At 50.6% G+C, this 9,910-nt stretch overlaps 1 long non-coding RNA gene across 1 annotated transcript; it reads right to left on the bottom strand.

Annotated features, from left to right (window-relative positions):
• Positions 1–6,225: 6,225 nt before the first annotated feature.
• LOC141572276 (uncharacterized) lies at positions 6,226–8,808 on the bottom strand. The gene is made up of 2 exons (XR_012497609.1): positions 8,714–8,808; positions 6,226–7,236 (listed from the first exon to the last, which is right to left on the bottom strand). It is a non-coding gene; the product is annotated as an uncharacterized LOC141572276 (long non-coding RNA).
• Between the last annotated feature and the right edge of the window lie 1,102 nt (positions 8,809–9,910).

Genomic DNA, 9,910 nt, shown 5'->3' with positions numbered 1-9,910 from the left:
TCTTTATTTAGAGGGACCACATGAGTTGAGTGTTATGATTGTGCTTTTGGAGTTTTATTAAGATGTCCTTCCTCACCCCATGAAGGTATTATCTTACAGATATTCTAGTAACTTCGTAGGTCATGTTTCACAGTTAGGGCTGCCATCCATCTGCACATCACCTTGGTAAACGGTGCTTATCAGGGATCCAGCTTTGTCCTTGCTCACTTTACTCACTGGATCTTCATATCGGCTCTCTGAGCTGAGGAGGAAACCGAGGGCAAAGAAGGCCACAGTGCTAGCGCTAGCGAGTGGGGGAACCCAAATCTGACTTTGTTTCTTCAAATGTCTAATCGCTGGATCATATTACAGTAATCTCTAGGGCAGAGGGTCCGTAAAGCCAGGGGCCCGGCACGTAGATCACCCAGAGCGGGCAGCATTAATTACTTGGTGAACACATGAGGCCCTTGGTTCGGTCTCTTAGACTTAGTTCAATCAGGGCCACATCCAAACCTTCAGCTTCAGTAGGCAGCCCCTTCCCGTCTCTCTGAACCCTCTACCATGTGGACTCACATGCAGCCTACTCAGAAGCAACTTCTCCTCCCTCAACTTAGGACCTCCTTCCACTTCCTGTCTTAACATTTTGTGGTTATGAACTCTAACAAATCATAATTACTAACATGGAGTGAGCACTTTCTATGTGCCAGGCGATGTTCTAAGCACTTAACATATATATGCACTCAATGTTCACAACAACCCTATGAGGTGGGTAAAATCATTGTACCCATTTTACAGATCATAAAATCAAGGCCAAGGTTCTCCCTGCTAGTAAATAACAGAGCAGGGATATGAACCCAGGCCAGCAGAGCATGGAGCCTGCCCATCAATAGCTGCATCATAACTGTCCCTTGTGAGGTACAGTTGGGACTCTCCCGTCCAGATCAGGTACAACTGTCAGAAACTATAAAATACAGGTAACTGAACTAGACTTTTACTCTGAGTGTTGTAACAAATGCTGCCATTTGACATCCCAGCATCCAGAATCTCAGTGGCCTGGTTACCTCGCCTCCCTGCTGGTGTGAAAGGCCCTGGACATCTCTCTCTGCAAAGAAGCCCACCTCATTCTTGCTGTGTGTCAAAGGCTTGCTGTGTGTCGAAACTATTTAGTGAACATTTGGTTAAGTGTAGAGCCAGTTGCCCAGCCCAGCCAGACAGCAGGGCACTTGTCACTGTGTTTGGCAGATGCTCTTAGTCCTCTTTGTATAACGGAATCCTGGCTGGTTCTGGGGCCTTTGTTCTCCTCTCCCATGACCCATTGTTCTCAGATCCTTTGCTTTCTGCACGATCATCTTGTTTTTACCACATCTTGGTTACTGTTCATTATCTTTATGTTCCTTCCCCCACCTCTTGCCTTCAGCTTTTCTCTCTCCTCTCTACCTTTTCCTTTCTCATGTTCGATGACATCTTATCCACCTGTCCTTTCTTCGCCCTTCTTTTTCTCTACCCTTTCGTCCTGAACCCGTGTTGGAGCTGCTTCAGTATAATGTCACTTCTTCTCCTTCCCGCCCTGTCTCACCACCCCCCGTCTCCCCCACACTGCCTTCTGAGCCCCCCAGTCCTGCACGGAGGCTCAGCCACCAACTGTCCAGAGAACCAGACGAAGGGGCAGCCCCCTCTGGCTATGTGACAGTGGCTCTAAATTGTTCTTTGGTCAGATTAGAATGTAAGCAGCAACATAGTTCTGGCTGCTTCTGGCTGAAGTTCTGATCACTGTCTCTTCTCCAGGGAAGGGGGCACTTTCATTTCCTAGGAATAAGCTCCTTTCCTCCGCTCTTCCAGTTAACCCTGTCACTTCCACTCACCCTGTTTGACCTCTAGTTGGTCCTCCCACACACACATATTTTTGAGCACTTTTAGTTATAAGCCTGTCCCACCCCACTTTGTCAGAGGTTTCCTCCTTCTCTTGTTCTTGCAGGACACCTGCCCCTGACAGATTCTCTGGAACACCTGAGTTCTTGCTCCCCGTTGCCCTGCTACGCTCCCCAGTAAAGGCTGAACAGGTACTACAGGGACACTGACATGCCACTAAAGGGGCACATGGGTTTAATTTAACGGGCGTAGACTATTTCCCAACACAAAAACTAACCTCCTTCAACAGCTAACACCGGCCCTTCCTGACCCACTCGTAACTGCGAGCGCTTTTCCACCAGCACCTTCATACCTTTGCTCATTCTGTCCTTTACCCCTCAAATCTCTGACTACACCCGCCATAGCTAAAAATGCCGCCATGCCTTTCCCAGCATAAGTTCTGAGGGTCTTCCGGGACCCATATTGAGTCCCACCTCCCCTATTCCTGCTCTCTCTTCTCTGCGTCCCCGTAGCAGTCCCAACAATGCAAGGACACTCACATCCTCACGAACACTACCTGGTATTGCTAGTAATTTTTTTTTTAATCTGTCCATGTTTTTATCTATCTAGTAAGATTCTTTGCTCCTTCAAGGTAAAGGACCACATTTTCAGTGTTTAGAGTCTAGGTGGGCAGATGGGAAATGATTAGGAGCCTTAACAAGTAACTGAATCAGTCAGTGTGGACTCTCAGATCCCTCCCTCCTGCTACAGTCATATGCCACTTTGCTCTATGGCTGTCCAGGTACATGTCACGGTTTCCCCTACTAGCCCCTAAGGTAATTGGAGCAAGGCATCTCCAAGAGGGTCCCATCCCATCTCCCCCTAAACCCAGCATGGTTGCAGACTGGGTGCTTGCAAAAAGTTGTTGAATTGGCTTGGAGGTCATAAGCCACAGTTCTCTGCCCAGTGACCTCCAGGGCAGCCAGAGAACAAGGATGCTGAGGCAATAGGATTAGAAGCACTTGGGCGTCCACCTGCTGGAAAATCAGTCTTTTCATTTGCAAGACCCAGAAAAGAAGGCCTACGCAGTAAACCCTGGACCACAAGAATCTTGTATCTTGGCACTGGGAACCCAGGAGGAATTGGGTATTTGAGGCCATGATAGAATGTTGATGTTGACTGTCTTGGCGTAGAATTAACCCCTGGTCGTTTGCAGAATGTAAAAGCAGTTACAAGACTCTACAAGAGTAAGAAAAGATTTATTAAAAGTCAAAAAGGGAGAAAGAGAGTTCTGTTTGGAACTGGCAGAAGTTTTGCCAGGGCAGCCTGAGAGGGAGAGCTGCAGAGACAGAGGGGTAAGAGAGAGATGCTGGTAAATGGAGTTTAGCCAGGGCAGAGTCCAATGGGGGACAGCTGCACTGATGAGAAGGTGTGCTGGGGTTTTATACTGTTCTATGCAGGATGTAGGGTGCTTGTCAGCTCGCGGGGGTGGGGCAGTGGGGAGGGCGGTGCTGCCATTACAATTGTCTTCTCCTGGAAACTGTCCTGTTCCCATCTGTGATGGATGTCAGCTTGCAGGGGAATTGCTATTGTGGTTGGGAACCGTTCTGTTCCCATCTAGGCTGGGAGATTGTTAGGTGGTAGGGGGTGGGCCTTGCAGGTGAGAATATTTGGTTCCCACCTGTGATGGATGTAAGGTGCTTGTCAGCCTGCAGGTGCAGTGCTGGCCCGGGGAGTCAGAGCCAAGCGGTTAATGTTTAGCTCGTTCCTGTTAACCCACAAGCCTGCTCCTGTTAACTCTTTACTTGTCTCCTCATTGACCACACAGGCCAGGGCTCTTGATTCCATGAGCTTGGCATCCTTGCTTTGCTGCTGAAATTAGAGAGCTGACTGGACTCTAATTACGGGACCAGGGATTCAGGATTCGGGAATGCCAGCTGTGCCCTCCTGGGTCTCTTGTTCCTACTTTGAGAAATTGTATCACCACCAGTGGAGTAGTTGCTGACCACGTCTATTCATTTCCTATGGCTGCGGCAACAAAAGGCCACAAACTTAGGGGCTTGAAACAACACAAGTTTGTTCCCTTAGGGTTCTAAGGCCAGAAGTCTGAAATGAGTCCTACAGGGGCGAGAAAGGGCCATGTTCCTCCTGGAGACTCTAGGGGACAATCAGTTCCTTGACTTTTCTGGTCTCTAAGGGCTCCCCACGTTCCTCAACTCGTGACCACATCTCTCCAACTTCTGCTTCCATCGTCCTGTCTCCTGACTCCCAGGCCCCTCCCTCTCCCTTCTAATGACCTTTGTGATTACATTGAGCCACCCAGGTAATCCCTCCGTCTCAAAATCCTTAACTATCATATCTGCAAGGTCCCCTCTGCCATGGAAGGTAACATATTCGCAGGTCCTGGGATAAAGACCTAAACATCTACGGGGGCCGTCATTGACCTTACCGCAATGTCCCGCAGCAGGACATGCATGGCAATCTAGTTTGAATTATGAAATATTTCGAGCTTACAGGAAAGTACAGGTCAGTATGAGGGCCGCCCATGTGAGATTCTCATCCTTATCCCCTGACTTTGGAATTTAACCCTCACCTAAGATGCACGTCCCCAGGAAAGCACTGAGCCTCGAGACCCTGCTAGGAATTAGCCAAGAAGAATGGGGTGGGGATGGGGATCGGCAGGGACTTTCCAGGCAGAGGGAACAGCACTTGCAAAGGGTGGTCTGGGGGATACAGTGTGGCTAAAGCATCAGAGGGAGGTGAGAACTAGAGGGCCCTGTGTGCTGTGCTGAGTGTGGATTTTACCCTCCAAGTGATGGGGCAGTCAGCCTGAAGTAGGAAAGAGGTCAATAAGCCTACGAGGGAGTGTGGCCTGGTCACGTCTTGGCTGGTGTGACCCTTTGGAGGTTGTACAGCCTTTTTGTTCCTGTTTCCTCATCTGTATAAACCGACAGACTACTTCTTAGACTTGCTGAGAGAACTGAATGAGACACGGTATGTAGAACTTGCCTGGACACTAAAAGCAGAGTCACTCAGACACAATGATACTCCTGTGTGTTGTTGTTGCCATTGAAGGCATTCACCCTGGAAGAGGGGAGAGTGCAGGGTGCGGGGGGGACAGGATTTGTAGCCTCAGGGGGCTGTGGGCAGACCCTTTCTTGGCAGGCTGTACAGAAGGTTCCAGGAAAGCCGGAGGCATGGTGGGTGGTGGGAACTTCCCAGCAGCTCAGCCTCCTGGGAAGCTAGAAAGAAAACTTGAACAATGCTTTCCCAGAGGCCAGGACTCCCAGGTTTCTGGCACCTCCTCCCACCCAGCATACCGCGTAGCCTGGCCCCACCTCACTGCCCCAGTAGCAGGGAGCCGGCTGGAGGGAGCTGGCTGCAGATCTGTCGGTATAAGAACTTAGATTTTTTTCCTTGTTCTGCATTGCTCAAGATACTGGCTCTGACTCATCTTTGTTGTCCCCCCCCCCCGCCCCCCCACTTCCCACAGCACCTGGCTGCTCAGGAAGCCACGTGACTTTGAGCTGCTCTCAGCCCTCCAGGGACTCAGAATTCCATTTCCAAGGACCTGTTAAGTCAGAAGCTCCCAGAATGGCACTTTCTAACTGCTGAATGTGGGCCCCTCACCGCCCAGGATTACTTATGTTTCTGAGAGGAGACTCAGACACCTGGGGCTGGGGGCAGCCAGTGCCCTGTGAACACAGAGCGTTCCATTGACTTTGGTGGAACAGCTTCAGTAATTTGCAGGCAACAGTCCCTCACCCACCTGCATGGTCCAACAAACGAAACATTCTTGAACAAAATAGGAAAAGAAGTCGATTTGTGGCACATATAAATAAAAAGAAAATGAAAAGCACGTCCTTATCTAAAAATCCCCCTTTTCCCACTGCTGGCCCCGGGCAGAAGGCTCTTACGGTCCAACAATCCAACCATGGTTTTCCTTCGGGGTGGGTGTGGCTTCCAGCGGACAGTCTTCCGCTCAGCTACTCACCCCCAACCCGAGAGGAGAACCAGAGAAATGGGGTTGGGTCTCCAAGAGCCACCTTGAGCAGGTAGATGTCAGTTCAGCCCTGTGACCCACCTATTCCCAGGGCTAGCCCCCCTCTCCCCCGACAGTTTCCCACCATTAGGAGAGAACCTGATTTTCACTGCTGTTCCCTCCAAGCCAGGGTCTTAAACACTGTGTGATCCTTTCCCACTCCTGCCCCCACATGAGGCACAGTGGTGAGATCACAGGCTCTTGAGTCAGACGTGGGTTCAAGTTTCAGCTCTACCACTTACTGTATGGCCTTGAGCAAGTGGCATAATCTGAGTGCCAAATGGGCTTTTTGAGAGGAATACATGAGATAAAGCATGCATCGCATTTAGCACAGAATCCGGTGTGGAGGAAGCAAATATTGTCATCATGAACCTTTTAAGTTTTTATTTGAAAAATTATCTACAGTAAAATTGACCTTTTTTGTGTACAATTCTTTTCATTTAGCGCTACGTATAGAGTCACGTAGCTGTCACCATAATCTGGACACACAACAGTTCTGTTGTTGCCCCCAAACGCCCTCCTGTTATCCCGTTCCCTTCCCCACTCATAACCCCTGGCAGCCACTAATCTGTTCTCCCTCAGGGATGAACATACACGTGGAAGCTTTGAGACCGGCTCCTTTCCGTCGGTTGTTGTGTGTATCTACAGGTCCTTTTCACCGCCCAGGAGTATACACCTGCTGAAAACTGCTTTCTCTTTCTTCATCCCAAACAGCTGTCCCAGTCTGACAAACACAGATAGACCCGACAAGGTCTTGCCCTGGAAGTCGCTTTCCCTGGGGAAGCTGGTAGCCCCCATGTTTTGTCAGGTACTCTTCCTATGAATCCCCCATAAGCCCTTCTGAAAGAAAAGAGACTTCAAGTCCAATTGTATGGTTTGAAGGAGAGAAAAATCTTTGGTCCACTGGGTGGTAGCAGGCAGAAGACCCCAAGGGCTGACAGAGGACATCGGGGACCATCACTCTGAGCCTGAACCCCCTTGTCATTCATGACCTCAATTTGCAGCCAGCCGGCCAGGCAGAGCCAGGCAGCCAGTTCTCCCATTTCCCCCACACACACACCAGTCATGGGAGAGAAAAGGCTGGTCCCTTTGGGTGGGGAGGATTTCAGAGAGCGAGGGAGTGATTGAGCAGAGAGAGGCCATTGGTGGCCCTGAATAACATCTTTCTTTGCACTGTTTTCTTTCTCCAGATTGGTTTGGAGGCGCAGCCCAGATGTGGCCTTGACTCTTGTTCAAAATTATTATTGATGGGCACGTCCTTTCTTAGCACTGTTAGAGAAGACATTACTGGCCTCCGTGTTGTCCTGGGAATGTCTTTTTTGCCTTTTGTCTGTCCTGTCCATTCCTGGGTGTCCTATGGCTGGGTCCTAGAAAGAGAGACAGAGAAAGATTGGTTCTTTGCTTTCTACGTGCAAAGTCCATGGCCAGGCCTCAGAGTCTTTCTAATGCCTCCCAGACCCTCAGAGGATACACCACAGCAGTGACACTGACGAAAAGCCCAGTTCTGTTGTCCGCTGGGGGCTTGTGAGCTTTGGCTCAGGGGAAATAAGCTTGTTCCAGATTGCAAGGCAATGCTGGCTGTGGGGATGGGCTATGGCCAGCTGGTCTGGGTGTGCCCACTAGTGCTGAAATCTAACTTTCACTTCCTCTGGAAATCCCATGCACTGGACCTCTGAGGCTTCTGCAATATGTGTTTGTCCCAATTCTCCTGGGGGTTTTGGCCCTGGGTTTTCTGAGCAGTGGTCAACTTGAGTAAGAGTACACACAAAGAGCTTTCCAACCCAAGAGCTCAAAGGTTACAATCCTGACAAAGCTAACACCCAGAAACGCAAAACACTGAGACCAGATGAGTGAGTTAGAAAACATGGACCCTCCTCTCGACTTGGCAGCTGGGAGATTCGAGTGGCATCATAGTTTCTAATCCCAGCTCTGTCTACAGCCCGGAGACCTTGGGCAGGCCCGGGGCTCGGTCCTCCAGGGTCTGTTGCGAGCACTCTGAGTCACTTCATAGGTGCCAGCTCCGTGCGAGCCCCTGTTAGAGACACTGAGGGAAAGATGGGGTGGTGCTTGTGTGCCAAAGGCACGTGGAGACCAGGCCCACACCCCAGATAGGATAGAATAAGAAGAGGACGTGGATATAGTTGGGATCAGTAAGCACCGTAGGAATCAAAGGGTGTGTGGTGGATGTTACAGGAGGACTTTCAGAGGAATGGGAAGGGCCCTTGGAGGCAGGGGACATGGCAGAGCCAAAGGCTCCTCATGGGAGGGCTATGGTTCATTCTGGGGCAGTCGGGGACAAGGTTGGAGGCTGTAGGAGACATTAAGATGCCCCACCCAGATCCCCGTCACCAAGAGGGGCACCCACTCCCCCACAGCTGTACCCTTCTCCAGAGAACTGCCTTTGGCTGACACGAGCCACGTGGTCATTACAGCCACGGGGAGCGGGGGGTGGGGGTGACCTGCAGCCTGTAACAGTGTGCTACAGGGTGGCAAAGGCCCACCCCTTTCGTCAAGGTGGGACAGCTCTGTGGTGCCATTCTCACTCCCGCGCTCCCATTGGATCAGGCTGAGGTCAGACTTGAGCTGAAAACAGCTTGTCTTGGCTTCTTCACCTGCCCCATCCAGCTTTTTCCTCCTTCCTTGCCAGTTTTCCCTCAATTTATTGAGAGTTCTCCCTCAATTTATCATTTGCATAAAAAGAAACCCCATTTTAGATTCTGCCTCTAAGGAACTCAGTCCAACCCGGCACAGGGCAGAGCTAAAGAGTCCTTGGGAGGTAGAAGAACTTGGAGCGTGAGTGCACCCCAAATGGAAGGAAACCTGGCTCCTTCAACCTGTTCCCACCTGTGTCACTGACTTTTAAAGTTCAGCAACTCAAAGGGGCTCACCCCACTTTTTCCAGCATGGAGCTCCCGGGTTCCAGCCCCACACAGACCAAGAAGAATTTCCAAGTGTTTGGATTTAGGTAAAGAACAGTGGCAACACCTCTGTTGGGGACGGTCCATCGGCCTGGCCCCGCCTCAGGGGTAAAGGTGCTTAAAGGGACAGAGATTGGTGGGATGCCCCGTTCTTCACGTGATCAGTCCTCAGGAGGCATATGAAGAGAGAAGCTGATGGAAGGAAAAGGCCATCTCCTCCCTTCTGTGTCCACTTCTCTCTCTAAGCCATCTTCCCTTCTCCGTCTAAGCCAAGGACCACCCACCCATTCAGCAGATACTGACTGAACACCCAGCAGCTGCCAGTCACTCGGTTCACATTCTAGCCAGTGGAAACTGGAAAAGGGAAGTAAGTGTACTAAATAGAAATCGTATTAACTACTACTAAGAAAAAAACAGTAATGGCTTAGAGAGAGACTGAGTCATAGGGGAATGAGCCATTTTGGGGAGGGGTCAGGGAAGGCCTCTAGGAGCTGACACTTGAGCTGAACTGTCAGTGCTAAGAAGAGGCCAGTCTGGCAAAGATTTGGGGAAAGAGCATCCAGACAGAAGGAACAGCACACATGGAAGCCCTGAGGTGCATCGAATATGCCAGAACCAGGAGATCCAGGGAGCTCTCTGGGGAATCTCTTGGGATCGTTGCCACTTTCACCTGCTTCCTTGCAGGGAGGAGCACGGAAGCAGGAAGCCTGACACACCTGCATGAAGTTTACCCATTTACATCGAGTGCCATTGTGACAAAGCAGAACTCTGCTGGGGTCCCGTCTCCTCTTATAGGCGGTAAGCTAGGTTTTCAACAGGAGCTCAAAGCTTTCAGAAGGACAGAGACAGCCTCGTGCTCTCCTTTTCCTGTCTCGTGGAGCCAGATGTGCTGGTCACGCTGCACAGACTGCTGACTCCCGCGTGCCCAGGACGGGGATGATGACACTTCCTGTCCAGGTGCAAAGGCTTCAGTTTGCTTCTCTTTGGACACAGAAATGTTTTGAAGACTTGCAAACTCAAACAATCTTTTCGGCAAAGTAGGCCCAAAACACCTCTTAGAGCCGAGGGACAGGGGCCTTGATCTCCTCTCCCAGGAGATGTGGAGCCAGATGAGGCACTGACG

Source organism: Rhinolophus sinicus, linkage group LG06 (assembly GCF_036562045.2).
Source record: "Rhinolophus sinicus isolate RSC01 linkage group LG06, ASM3656204v1, whole genome shotgun sequence".
NCBI lineage: Eukaryota > Metazoa > Chordata > Mammalia > Chiroptera > Rhinolophidae > Rhinolophus > Rhinolophus sinicus.
Note: the sequence above shows the minus strand (reverse complement) of the source record. Positions and strands in the feature narration are given on the sequence as shown.